The sequence below is a fragment of the Dermacentor andersoni genome, chromosome 1 (genome assembly GCF_023375885.2).
Source record: "Dermacentor andersoni chromosome 1, qqDerAnde1_hic_scaffold, whole genome shotgun sequence".
Lineage (NCBI taxonomy): Eukaryota > Metazoa > Arthropoda > Arachnida > Ixodida > Ixodidae > Dermacentor > Dermacentor andersoni.
In genome coordinates this window covers 149,193,491-149,207,678 of record NC_092814.1, presented here as the reverse complement: position 1 = coordinate 149,207,678, position 14,188 = coordinate 149,193,491, and the positions used below count along the sequence as shown (strand labels likewise).

Sequence of the window (14,188 nt, the reverse complement as noted above, 5' to 3'; positions counted from 1 at the left end):
ACGCTCCTGTCAATCATCCGCCCACCGAGCATTTCGTCCGAACGCGACGGGAGTTGAGAAGTTTGGAGCGATCATACGGCTTCGCATGGCGCGTCTGGTGGATTGGATTGGATCCAACAGGCGGCCTTTTCGGCTTTCTTTCGGCTGCGGAATAGCACGTTTGAATCCAATCCATAGTTTAATTCGAGAAAATGGCGCTTCCGTTGGGAACTTTTGTTGTTGCGCTGGCGTTTCTAGAGGAAGGAGGAGAGCGGGTGGCGGTGCGAAACGCGTTTGAAGAAATGGCAGAAAGTGAATTCCGGCGTCGTTTTTGTTTCTCGAAACAAATAATTCGTTGGTTGTACAGATAAATCGACAACATCATTGGTGCCAGCGAGCCACTGCAATGTTGTCGCTGCCCCTTGAAAAGTGCGCCACTCCTCCCGTCGTTTTCTTTTTCTTTTTTCTTCTCGCTGTGCGCGACACCACCTAGGGACGACGCAAAGAACCTAATAGTTATAAATTGCAGTAGTGACACGTACTACTATTTGAAAACGTGTTTGGGCTTGAGAAGATAAAATACGTTTTTTTAGGTAACGATTTCATTCATTTGGAAGACGAGAAACATTTCGTTTTGTAGTATACTGTCTGCAAGCAGACGACAAACGACGGAAGTAAACTTCCGGGGAGGTCACCGCTTCCTGATTGGCTGCTCTCTCCGCCCCGCTGTCACAAATTTTGCATACTGCAACTTTGTGACGTTGCAGCAACTGAACAGAACGCGTATCGAACAAAATATCTCCGATCGCGCCCCAGGAGACTCTTCCGATAGAACTTGCGAGCAACCTCAATGACTCCTTGGTCCATCGGCTGGAGCACGGACGTCATATTAGCAGGCAGGAACTCCAGCGTGACTGCCTCCAAGTTGTTGATTTTTCCGTGGCCGGGGCAGTTGTCCACAACGAACAACACTTTCCGGCCGTCCCTTGCCATTTTGCGGTCAAGAGCACGCACATACTCTTCAAAGAGCGCTGCAGTCATCCAGGCCGTTTTATTGGCGCGGTAAGTCGCATCTCTCGGGAGCCGTGCATTTCGGAAGCACCTTGGATTGAGCGACTTACCGATAACAAGCAGCGGCAGTTTTTCATCGCCGGTGGAGTTGGCTCCGAAAAGTATCGTCACTCGGTCTTTGCGCTGCTTAGCGCCTGAGCACGCTTCTCCCTTCGGCGTGTATGTGCGGCTAGGCAGCATGTTATAGAACAGTGCTGCTTCGTCGAGGTTGAAAATGTCCTTGTCCGCATAAGCCTTTTGCAGCTCAGCGAGGCGGTGGTTGCGCCAGGTGTCTGCAGCCCCTTCATCAACAGTACCGCTTTCGCCGTGGATAGGCTTCGAGGCCACGTTGTTTCTTTTTTTAAATCGTTCAAACCAGCCATTACTGCAACTGAAGTCTGTGTGGCCCATCTGCAACGCCAGAGCGTCTGCCTTCTCCATCATCATTTGGGTTGTCACGGGAAGGTTGGCTGCCCTGACATTCCGGAGCCACAGCATGAGTGCTGCTTCGACGTCTGGGAATTTCGAGGCCCGAATCCGCTTCCGCTCGCTGGAAAAACTTTGCTCGAAGCCATTGAAGACCTTCTGCCGATTTTTTAAAACTGTCGAAAGCGTCGACAAGGGGATGCCGAATTCTTTGGCGATGCTTGTTTTCGATCTTCCCGCCTTCTCCACTTCCTTGATTAACGCGACTTTTTTCTCCAGCGTCAGAGACTTTTTCGAGATATCCGTATTACGCCCGAAAAATGCTTCGAGATAAACGGGTGCGAATACATAACACCTATGGGTGGGGAAGGTGCGGCGTGGAAAACTTTCGACTTAACCGATATTTCGACATATGCGAGTTCGTGTTAACGAGGGTTTACTGTATATGCACAAGGCAGGTTTAGTACAAGCTGAAATGCATGTGAAGCTTTTATGAAAAATTTGTTCAAATGGGTGCTGGAAAAAGTGTTTCTTTGAGCATAAGCTAATACTTTATCATCATGATAGGAAACTTGGGGATACAGTCCTAGTCATAGGTGCTGACTGCTGGGGGAGAACTCCTGGTCCTGAGCCCCCCCCCCCTCCCCCACATGCACAACTAAAGTGTCATTACCAGAGTTTTGTCACCCACATCATTTAAGGTATCTTTTCACTTTCCTCAACCTTTCCACCTAAAATTTTATTGTAGCTACTAGCTTACTGCAATTATTGTTGGCCCGGACATGCGCGGCTTTTAATTCATACTTTCGCTTTATTTCTACAAATCCTGACAATCGGAGGACAAGCGCATTAGAAGCACTAGCGGCGGCTACCTCATCTGTATGTTATCACTTCAACATGGTTTTAAATTTCCTCTATAAACCATGCACATATACAATATATTTAAATATACGTGCAGGACAAAGTTTATTTTCGAAAGAGAAGGAGGTAGCCAATTAAAAATTCCTATAGATATGGGTAGCCTATGCCTAGAGAATGAATGTGTTGCTATATGTTTACCTCACTTCAAATTGCTTTGCATGCTTTTTTGACCCTGAAAAATGCCTGCAGATTTCAGTAACCCCTTCAGCAGAGTCTTTTATTAACGGCATGTGACATGCACGGAAATGACATGCGTCTCAGTATTGTTTCTCTTTCCAGTAAGTAATTCTAAATGAAAAAAAAAAAAAAAACTCTTCTAATAATTTACAACATTTGTAAGGAATAGAAACATTGTCACTTGCGCGCTGATGTCTTAAATATATAAATATATACAGGGTGTCCCAATTAACTATCATGCACACAGATTTAAATGAAAGAGCAATTGCATCACTCGTAAAAAGCCTAGTGCATATTGTTTCCGGTACAATAGAGTAGCTGCCAGTAATTTTTTCATTACTGATATTTAATTAGGTAATTGTAATTAATTATCTAACTCAGGACATACTATCCTAATTATTACTGTCCTAATTATCAGTGTCAATGAGGCATTTGTAGGCACAGCCACAAGATATCTAATTGGGGTATTTCCAGCAATGTCCTAATTGTATACTATTTTTTTTCTGACTGATAAATAAACCTTGCGAAATATGAAAAATACCATGTGACTCTGCTCCCACCCACATCACAAAGCAGTGCCCTCGAACAAAGTCCCTCTGAGTTAGCCAAAACGAAATAAATGAAATTTTAAAAAACACCGTGATCGAGCTAGTTCCTTAGCTGCCGCGCCCCGGCTGAAGTAACACGCCATGTTTGGCGTTAGTTGGAAACAAGCTGTGATAGCTGTTGTCCTAGCATAAATTGCACGGATGGTTTTTTCTTTTTGCCTTAAAATCTATTGCCACAAAAGCTAATTGACAACGTCAATGCAAAGGTTTAAAGGTGCATCTTGTTTCGTCCCTGTCGCCATGTCTTTCTGTAATGAGCGGAAGGAAAACATGATCCTTGCCTTGGGAGCTGCAAATGGCAACAAGGGAAAGGCCGCAAATGTATATCAGTCATGAAAGTGTGGTGGTAAACCAAACGCATCGACTATCATCAGAAATATGAAAACCTGAGACAAAGTGGTAGCTTCCAGAAACAGCGGCGGAGGACTCAATCTTTGAGTCTTAGCCTACACATGGATGTTCTAGCATTTATGGCCTCAAACTCTCATGGTATTGTTCGGGACGTGGCCGGCCAGGTACCAATTTTCAAGACATCAGTTTGGAGGATTCTAAATGACTCGACCTTTCACCTGTACCACCTTAACCTGCACGAATGCTTGGAAGATATGGACTTTCAGAATCGTCTAGATCTCTCGAATTAGGTTTCCACAAAAGCCGATGAGTCACCGGACTTTTTGAGCAACATCATGTGCACAGATGAAGCCAATTTTTGCAGAAACAGCCAGGTAAATTTGCATAATGCACACTATTGGAGTGACTCCAATCCACACTGGGTAGAGTGCAGTCGGCGCCAGTACCAGTGGTTGTTCAATGTGTGGTTCATAATTTGCGCCAGTGCTATAATCGGTCCCATCTTCTTTGATTGCCATACGACTGACCGCTTGAGGAACTTTGCGTGTACTCGCGAGCTTCTTTCACGCTCGGAAAAACACTTTTGTGTAGTACGTATCGAGCAACAGAAAGCTGCATCAACAGTTTTTCTTGCTCTACAATTTTCTCATTGACACTTTTCATCTAATTACAATATTTGAGAAGTTGATTAATTAATTAAAGCTAATTATCTAATTAGGTGGGATGAAAAAAATAATCTGAGTATCACCAAACGACAGCAAACAACATTACCTTGGTTCTGTTCAGCTACATTGCATTTGCATATTTTTAATCTTTGGCTCAAGTTACGTGGGACACACTGTATCCTGTATATATTTAGGGTTTGGAAAGCTGGTTCCCCCCCCCCCCCCCCCCTCCGCTGGAAAAATTAAAACTTTCCACCTATGGTGTTGGTATCATGATACAGCGAAATCTTGTTATGACGTAGTTGCATTCGCAAGGGGGGAAAAAAGTCAGTGCCCTTGCACTCTGTGAAGATGAATGACCAGCGAAGCTGTGTATATGGGCCTGTTAATGGCAAACTGTACCTCCGCCATGGGTCAGTCTGGCATTGCACTATCTTCAGGATCGGCCCACGTGTGGGCAGTTTGGTGTCTACACACAGACACGATCCTGGAGGAACTAGCCCTTAACAGCTTCACTATAATTTGCTGTAAAATTGGTTATGTCTTTGTGTTTCTTAATTAATAATGATGATGACGAATGTGGGAGCAGTGGCACGAGTGCGTTCACGCAGTAGTGCCGAGTGGCGCCAACAAGCCAGCTGTAGAAGAAGACGCCGCTGGAGCCAATTGTGGTGATGATAGTTTTGGATTAACACATGGACACGATCCTGGAGGAAGTAGCCCTTAGTAACTTCGCTGTGAAAACCAGTTAAAAATTGCACATTTTGTTCATTGAGATATTTTTATAATTCAGCAGTAAAAATTTGCAGGTTCCCAGAACAGCTGTAGTGGATAGCATTTTCGCAGCAAGCACTTAAAGGGACACTAAAGGCAAATATTAAGTCAACTTGCACTGTTTAAATACCGTACTAGAAACCTCACAACGCTTGTTTGGGGCCAAGAAAATTTCAGAACATTTACGAGAAGTTTACAAGGAATTTGCATCTGAAGAGTCCTAATACCGTTTTCGAAATTCATATCTCCCGCCACCCATTCGGGGAAGTGACGACGTTGCATACACCATCACGACCCTTCGCTGCGTGAGTAAAATGGCGCTCGACAAACGGCGGTACGGAGCCGAGACAGATCGGTGCATTCGCCGCTCCAGCTGATTCTTGGTCAAATGGGGTAGACCATTCGGCCATCCTGCGACATCACATGGAAGTTGAATTCTCTGCTACTTGCAGTTTGTGCGAGTTTCGCGAGCCAGAAAAACCAGCGTAGCACTATGTGATAATGAAACTACGGAAACGCAAAAGCGTGGGCGGCACTGAGTCGAGCGAAAACGAAACCTTTCGACTGCCCGTGTTGTTGTCAAGGCTAATTTCAGTGAGTTATTTTTTTCTAAAAATGAAATAGAACTGGACAAGTAGCATTTTATTTCATCTTATAATACAATACAAGCATATTTTTTGCAACGAGTGGTTGAGTACTAGTGACAGAATTTAACTGAGGAGCGCTTTTTTCATCGGGCAATGCTTGAATGTCCTGGGAGAGTCTGTACTCATTTCCTGCATTTACCTCAATTATTAAGGCTCTGTGATGCCTTACAGATTCTCTAAGCATTAATCTATCACTTTAGCTTGACTTAATATTTGCCTTTGGTGTCCCTTTAACAAAATCCTGCACAGAGCTCGAGCAATAATTATGGCATCAAATGCACTAGCGCATGCAGTAGAGATTGTGTCAGGAGCAAAAGCTTCAGCATGGAGTGTACCTACAGCTAGCAGCTACCACCAGGTGGTGTCTTTGTACACGTGTCACTTGAGAGAGTGATGCTGAAGGGAACAGATATGCCCATTGGAAGTGTCTTCTTAGCACAATAAGTTTTTTATTAGATTTTTCGTTCATTTGGTTGTCAAAAGTTAAACGAGCAATTTATATATTTTTCATGATTTTCATTTTATTCTTTTTGGTTAGATATAGGTAGGTAACAAATAATTGTGTATTTTCTTTAATTAAATTTTTTTCTACAAGTAGGGTTACTTTTGCACAACGTCTTGTTAGTACAAGATAATGGTTAGTAGTAGTAGGAAGCCAGGTGCGAGTTGTTCCGAGTGAAAGCGACCCTATGCATTGGAAGAAATGCAGTTTAAAACAGTAGGGGAGGCAAATGGGGCAGATTTGATCTGTAGGATATGTGTGCTAGGGTCGCGACTAGACCGTCTAGAGCAGGAGAAGGATGAGCTAGATGAGTGAGTCAGGAAGCTGGAAAAGGGACTCAAGAGTGAGCAGAGCAAGGAGGTAGAAGATAAGCTAGCCTACATAGAAAAGATGCTGAGGGCCGCAAAGCAATGGTGAACGCTTCAATTCAAGCACCACGAATGGGACTGGCTCTGAAGCGAGAGCAGGTAAGGAGGTCGAAACTGCCATGCCAGAAAGCAGTGGCAGTCATGTCAGTGAAAGTCACGAAGAGACAACCACTGTCATGCCGGCCGTGGAAGACTACAACAAAGTGAAGGGTGAGGACAAGACACGGGGGAGAGGGGAATCACTATACCAAGTACAGCTTTTGCTGGTGAGGAGGAGGAAAAGCATCGAGTTGTCTTTGTTGGTGATTCAGACAAGCAGAAAGTGGAACCGGTGATAATAGATAGGGTAGTTGCACGTGAGGAAGTCCACTTTAGCGTGCTTCTGGAGAAACCGGTTGGGGAAGTAATAGCAAAAGTCAAGCAACACATGTGGACACAATGAAGGAAAGGCACCTAGTGATGATAATGGGTGAAGTGATTCGTTTACTGCAAAGACGGGGGGACAGGGATTGCGAAGCTAATAGCCAAAGGGGTTACTGATCTGCAGAATGTATCAAAGGAAGTGCAAATCGCAGTGTGCACAGTGCCAGAGGTTGAAAGACAGGGGTATGGAATTGAAAGGGCAGTGCTTGTAGTAAACAGAGTGATTGGACGCTAGCTAAGGCAATTAATTTTAGTCATTGTCATCAACCGACAAGTGCACTGGGCAGGCCATGAAGGTGCTTTTGTGCATGACGGGATACATTTTAGCGATAGTGTAGCAACACTGGTTGGGCATTGGTTCACGGCATAAGCAGTAGCTTTTCTAGGCGAGCCTTAAGCAATCAGGAGGGTAGATTAAGTATTGAATGTAGTGGCACACCAGGAAGGAGCAAAATTAGGCCTCAAGGAGTTAAGAAAAGACGCACAAAGGATAAGTATAGAAACAGTAAGATTTGTTACATAAACATTCAGGGTGGTTGCAAAGAGGAAAAATGCCTGGAAATTCAAACGCAGCTGAATGATGAAGCCTTTAGCATTTACACCTTGACCAAAACGAATCTACGAGATTCGGAGAAGCCGCTTGTGATTGAGAATTTAGTATGAGAGGGTTGCAACAAAATGACTGGTTCAAGGAAAGCCAGAGGCGTAGGCATGCTAATTAGGCGAAGTATGAAGTGGCCAAACGTAAAAAAGACATGTAAGGAGCATTTATGGATTAGCGGCATATTGGAAGGAAAAAAACTTATGGCTTGGAGTAGCTTCCCTATGAACAGGTAGTCATTGGAGAGATAAAAATATAGAATTGATTGATTGCATTAGAAGCGATAATAATGAGTTCAGGAAATCAGGCCAGGTGGTTTTAGTAAGAGATATGAATGCTTGTACTGAGTACAACGGTTCTCTAGTGCTGGATCTCTGTAATGAACAGAACCTTATAATAGTTAACAGGGAGAATAAGTGTCATGGACAGGTAATGTGGCAATGCAGAAACAGGCAGTCATTTATCAACTACATTTTAGTCTCAGAAATGGTCTACTAATGACTAGACCAAATGACAATAGATAAACATGAAAAGGATAGCCTGGGTAGCGATCGTAAACCTTTAATTTTAAAATTTGGGAGAGATACCAATGCAAAACACAAACCAGTAGCAGCAGAATGCTTGAATATGAATGAAAAGTATGTAGCATAGATTGTAAAGTACATAAAGAAAACAGAGGCACTTCCTATAACAGTCCGGGAATATAAGGAACTGGTAGAGGTTATGCAGCAGGAGACATTGCAGACAAGACAGACATGGCAATAAAATTGTTGGATTGGAAAGAGGAAACCACGCCAGTGGTGAAACAAGGAAATAAAGCAAGCTATAGAAGAGTATAGACTTTTTCATTGGGCGAGGAGGAAAGGGTGCACAGTGAGCCTTTCCTCCTCTCTGGCTTGTGCGATCCGGCGCGGTGCTGCTCGAAAGTATTGCTGTCGCATGCTGCGGAACGATTTCGAGATGTTTTAGATCGTACTTTGTGAAATTTACACAATGTCCATTCATATAAGGTCGTCAGGGAAGCCTTTCTGTGCATTGGTAACTACAGTACGCGGAAATATCTCTTCGGGGCGCAAACATGTGACGCACATTATCAGCCGCGGTGTGCGTATGTGTTGTGAACTATTTTACGTATATTGGTTTTAATTCAACGAAAAGAACCGGTGTCTCTGTATTACCTGCATGAAATGGTAAATCTGCTCACTATCTGATCGCTTGGCATAGGGACTAAAACATAACAGCGCATGCTCATGTACGGCCAACCTAAGGCAACCACGGAACATCTAAGCGGCAGGCGCTATCAAATATTTCTGATACAATCGAACCTACTTATAAGAATATTCAGGTGCCACGAAAATTCCATTGTTATAACCGATAATTGTTATAACCAAGTTGCATGAAAAAAATCAAAATAGGGGGATGGCAGAGATGTGTGTTGTGAATGAGGGGAAGGCCAGTGCCCCTCCCCACCACGTTCCTCCTTCCGGCTGCCAATTGTGTTTACTCGTTTAACTGCTTCCTGGGCGCTCCGATCGCATGTAACAAGCTGCGGCTGTCGGCGTTAAAGAATGGCACTGCTTTACACAAAGCTTGCCGACATCCTTCTCCAAGGCATCTAGGTGCTCCACGTAGTGCAGCGAAAGGTTCCTCGCGAAAACGAAGCCCCCGCAGGGACAGAATCATCTGCCAGGCCTCCTGTGAGGACAACATTGAGGCAGTCTGCCCTACCGCGTCATTGCTGCCATTGCTATCTGATGCAAGCACGGTCATGACGGTCACCTCATCATGGTGTTAGAAGCACTTAGGTTCGAAATCTTGAGCCGTGCGCTTTCTTTTCATCAGCAACGTTGTGCATTGCCAATGATCAGCGGGCAGATCAGCCATCTTCCGTTATGGCGGCGAGAAACCACATGGTCAGGAACGATTTCGACGCAAACAAGGAAGACCAACGCGAGCTATTAAGCTGTTGCAGAACTGCGCTGAATGAGGAGCCAGCGAGCAACATGCGAGCAACCTGCGAGCTGCGCAGTTGGTGCGTTCCATTCGTGTTTCGAAGGGTGGGGCAGCGTAGAGCTGTGGGTGCAGCCCATTCATGTTTGGAGGGGTGGGAGGGCGACAGGAGAGAGGCGCATGGAGATGGGCAGAAAATGAGCATGCGGTGACTGTTGGAGCAGCGGCTCATCGTGCAGCGGCTCGAATTTCTTGTTTTCTTTTCTTTTTCTTTCTTATTTTCAAGAATGTCGTATTTCACTACCTTTCGGCTCGGACCCCCAGTAGCCAAACTTCATCGTTATAAGCAATAATGTGGCATTGGGGCATTGTAGTAAGCAGGTTATTTCACCACGGAAAACGTTAAAAAGTTGAGGATGCAGCAGCTTCTCATTGTTATAACCGATATATTGTTAAAACCGATATCGTTATAAGTGGGTTTGACTGTATACCCACATCGTTCTCACACATTTCGTCTAGTAGGCTTGAAATCACTATATGTCTATGCTAGCCTTCCTGCATGAGGCCGACGGTGCTGCTCAACACAGCGATCACGGCGGTTGGTGAACCAGCATGATACATATAATGCTATGTGTTTCGACATTGCCTTTTTGCCCTGTAAAGCCATATAATTGATAGGGATCACCTAAAAAGAATGCGTTGGCTATTTTTGAGGACAAAATTTCCGTAATACATGCGAGTGCGTTGTAGAGAACGGAACGAACACAACCGAAAAAAAGAAATTCGGTTATCATCCTCTTTCTTGAAGAAGAAAAACGGGCTAATGCCGCAATACGGCCTTGCATAGTCACGCCGCACAGCATTTATAGATTTATAAACGTCGATGCCGTATGCTTGGACCATGCGCTGTATAGAACAAAGATATCTGTAATCCAGCACCTATCACTGTTTAGGACGCTCGCGCAGTTCGTAAACGGTCGCTTTGCTGAACAAGCTTAATTCACACTATAAGGTATGCTGTTATTACTAACCAAAACAATTTTATTCATGGGTGGAAACCTGATCCACCGAACCAAGTAGTCACGCAGTGTAATCCGCAGCTAACAGTTTGAATGCTTGTCAAAGTATAACAGCACAGCTCCTATCGTAGCAGAATGGTACCCACGCTGTTACAATCGTTGCGTTTGTTTCATTGTTCCTAAGCCGCAGCTTAGAACTAGAGGATACTACTGCAATAAGGTGACATTAGTGAATGGAACATTCATAAATACACAATTGATCTCCGAGGCTGAATGTAGGCTCAAACACGTGCGCACACATCGTGCTGCGTGCTCCGTCGGCCTCAACACCAACAGAAACTCCGGCAATGCAGACTTAAACCACTTCAGTACGTCTCACAAAACCGTTTACCACATAGAAGACACCACGTCATACTAAATAGACCACACGAGTTTCAGTTTCAGTTTATTGATGCGCTTGAAATGTTTTACAGAAAAAGTAACTCTAGGAGGTCCCATAGTCAAAGACTGGGGAGGGACCTCCAACAACAAATACGTAGAAAAAGTGTACTTAATGCGGTTAACAACAGCAGTAGCAATCCTAGGAACAGAAAGTATTAACAAAGTCGAGTCATAGTAATAACAATAAAGTATAAACACGAAAAGCAGATCCTAGGAGTATTATTCGACATACAGAAGCGTAAAAATATATACAACACAATCACTTTCCCAAGAAGTGGTGACGAATTTTCCTCTTAAATAAATGAATGGAAGGAGACGATTTAATGCGAGAAGAAACGCCAGAAACTACCGCCGAACGTATACCTGCCATGCAAGACGGAGCGCCCGCCCAAGCCAGCATGCCGACTGCCCATAGATAGCGCCACTGCGTCGCAATATGGTGGCGCCCATGAAAAAACGGTGTATAAGAAGGCATCTAGGGATCATCAAGAAGCCAAAACATTGGGATTACACAAAGAACAGATGTTCCTTAGATGGAGCAAGTACCGAGAAAAGAAAAGGATGGCGAGTGAGCTTCCACAAGGGAAACTTAAGTGCACAAGTGAATGTTGGCTGCATAACATCTTCAGAAGAGAAAAAGACACACCAAAAAGATTCTGGAATCATGTAAGAGCATTTGGAGCTCCAACTAAAAATTCGCAAACGGCTATAAGAGATGGTGATGATGGTAACATCTTCAAACAAAATGATGCACTGCTGTACATCAGAGACGTTATTAGGGATAACTTCGGCAAGAAATTAAGTGTAGTTTTGACTCGGGGCAGGTCTAGCAAAAACAGAAGTGTGAGAGATCAAAGTTTACTGGTGGAATTTAACCAAGAACTGAAGCAAAGATGTCCTCTGTCTTCATTGCTGTTTATGCTTTATGTTAAGGGCATAGACAGACGACTGGAAAATAGTGAATTAGGGTTTGATTTATCCTACATGCGTAATGGGCAAAGGGTGCAACAGAAGGTCTTCAGACTGATGTATGCGGATGACATAGTGCTACTAGCGGACAATGCAGCAGATTTACAGAGACTTGTGAATATGTGTGGCAACACAGTAACAAATCTAGGCCTTAAGTTTAGCACACTGCAGAGAAATTGGGAATAATGATTTCTAATGAAGAGATGAGTAATTACGTGGTATCAATTCAACAATAAGTCATACCTACAGTCAAGCAATATAAATACCCCAGTGTATGCATAAACGAAGGAAAGACATACTCAAGCACCCACCAAAATAACCTGAAAATAAAGGGGATGTGGAATGCAGCAATAAAACATAGAGTACTTTGGGGCCACAATAAATGGGAGGCAGTACGTGGAATCTGGAAAGGAGTAATGGTGCCAGCGCTTATGTTCTCGAGTGCTATTCTGTGCTTAAAATCATATCTTGTCGGGGTTGGAAGCTAACTAAAGATCAGTAGGCCAGTTGACTTTCCCATGGTAAAACCACAAATCAGGCAGTGCAGGGTGATATGGGTTGGGCCCCTTTTACAGTCAGAGAAGTGCAGAGCAAAATTCGATTTGGAGGGAGCACGGATGAAAATAAATGGGCTGCTATACGCCTCGTGCACCGCCTATAGAGGTGCCACTGATAGCCACCTAGCGGGCGCTTCGAACAGTACGCGCGGGAGCAGTAGCAGACGACAACCCTTTGCAGCAGGGATGACTGAGGTTCGCGGCTGCAAATTCTCCTTTGTTCGGGTGCCAGACTGCTTCTTCTGCAGTGCCAGCTGTAGGGAAGACTCTGACCTCTGTGGGAGTGGGTATGAACACGATGTTACCAATGTTTGAGACAACATGGTCCACATACGTGCCAGGTGTGTCCCGCAGACAAATGCCATGAACCCCATTTACATGAAGTGGAGCTCATGCTAACTAGCCGACAAATTTTGTTGAGTAATGCGATCTGTCGATCGTTTTATTTTTAAATTCTGCCCTTGCCGTAATACTGCTTCTGTACCTCAATAATAAGCACCCGTCGTTAGTGCAGACTTATATCAAACAAATCCGCACGGTGCCATGTCTGCATATGCCGTTGTGATTTTTCTGCCGATGAATACATGTGACATCGTCGAATAAGTGCAGTAGAAGTTGCCTCAAGAAGAGTAATTGCGAATTTATTGATGGAAATGCGTACACTAGTCAACGAAGTCGCCAAACGCACGGGTTAATAAAAAGGCGTGTTAGTGCTGTACCGCCGATGCAATTCAGCTGCATATGCCGATGAACTGCCGTTCCCGCTGCAGTTTTTGCAATTTAAATTCCCCAAGGGAGCTGCTTGGAAACGTGCAAAGCTAAAGTCTGACTAACTTTTCAGTACTTTTTTTATATTACTAGAGAGAGTTGCCGCATGATATGTTTAAAGGCAGAGCAGCGCCAGTCAAAGTAGATGAGCGCTGGCGTCAAGGCCGGGTTTAGTCCTCTGCAGCGTAAGCGTAATGAGAAAGAGTCCAGTTGAATACAAAATTCACATGCAAGAAGGGACTACGTTGTGAAACAAAACAATTCACCCGACGTGTTAAGTCTGCTCAGGCAGCATCGAGGTGTGATGACTTCCCAAACATGATGCGAACTTTTCAGCGAAAAATGGAACAAAAATACCATATGCAGCAACTATTAGCCAATTCTCGCCCTGAACTACCTATATTCTAAACACATTTCCCCCAAAAAACACAATATCTAAGATGCCCTTGGGTGAAAAGAATGAAACTGTTAAAGAAGCACTTCCTTGGTATCATTCCGATAACTCACAGCGTGATTTATACCCTTTACAAACGAGGCAGGGTGAAAACCTCGCAGCTCAAATAAATCAAGAAGAGTTATGCATGGAGCAACAAGCAAGAGCTAAACATGTGCGAAGCCACGCATAAAATAGGTGTAAAAACATGCAGTGTGCCACAGCTGGTGCGAGGATTTACCGCGCCACATAAAACCAACAATTTCAGTTCTTGCAAACTTCAGTAGCTTTAGCATACAACACAATGTGCTCGTGCAGTCGTGCTGCCTGGCTAGCGCTACGTGGTAAAGAAGCGGAAAACAATATAAGCGGCAAACGGCATTCCGAACTTTAGCGAAATGCCTTTAAACTGCGTGCTGCACTGCAGACGAACTTCGTCGCTTACGTGTCTAACTATGATTGAGTGGAAAAAAACACCGACGAGACAAAGGAAAGTATGAGAGCAAGAAATTTCCCACCGAAGCGACGATCCATTTTTGCTACTGGTGCTCCCGCTGAT

General features: G+C 44.2%; 1 protein-coding gene across 1 annotated transcript in view; it reads left to right on the top strand.

The window, feature by feature from the left end:
• Positions 1-14,188, top strand: part of CIAPIN1 (cytokine induced apoptosis inhibitor 1) — a 40,550-nt gene that overhangs the window by 11,230 nt on the left and 15,132 nt on the right. The gene's annotated exons all lie outside the window — the stretch shown is intronic.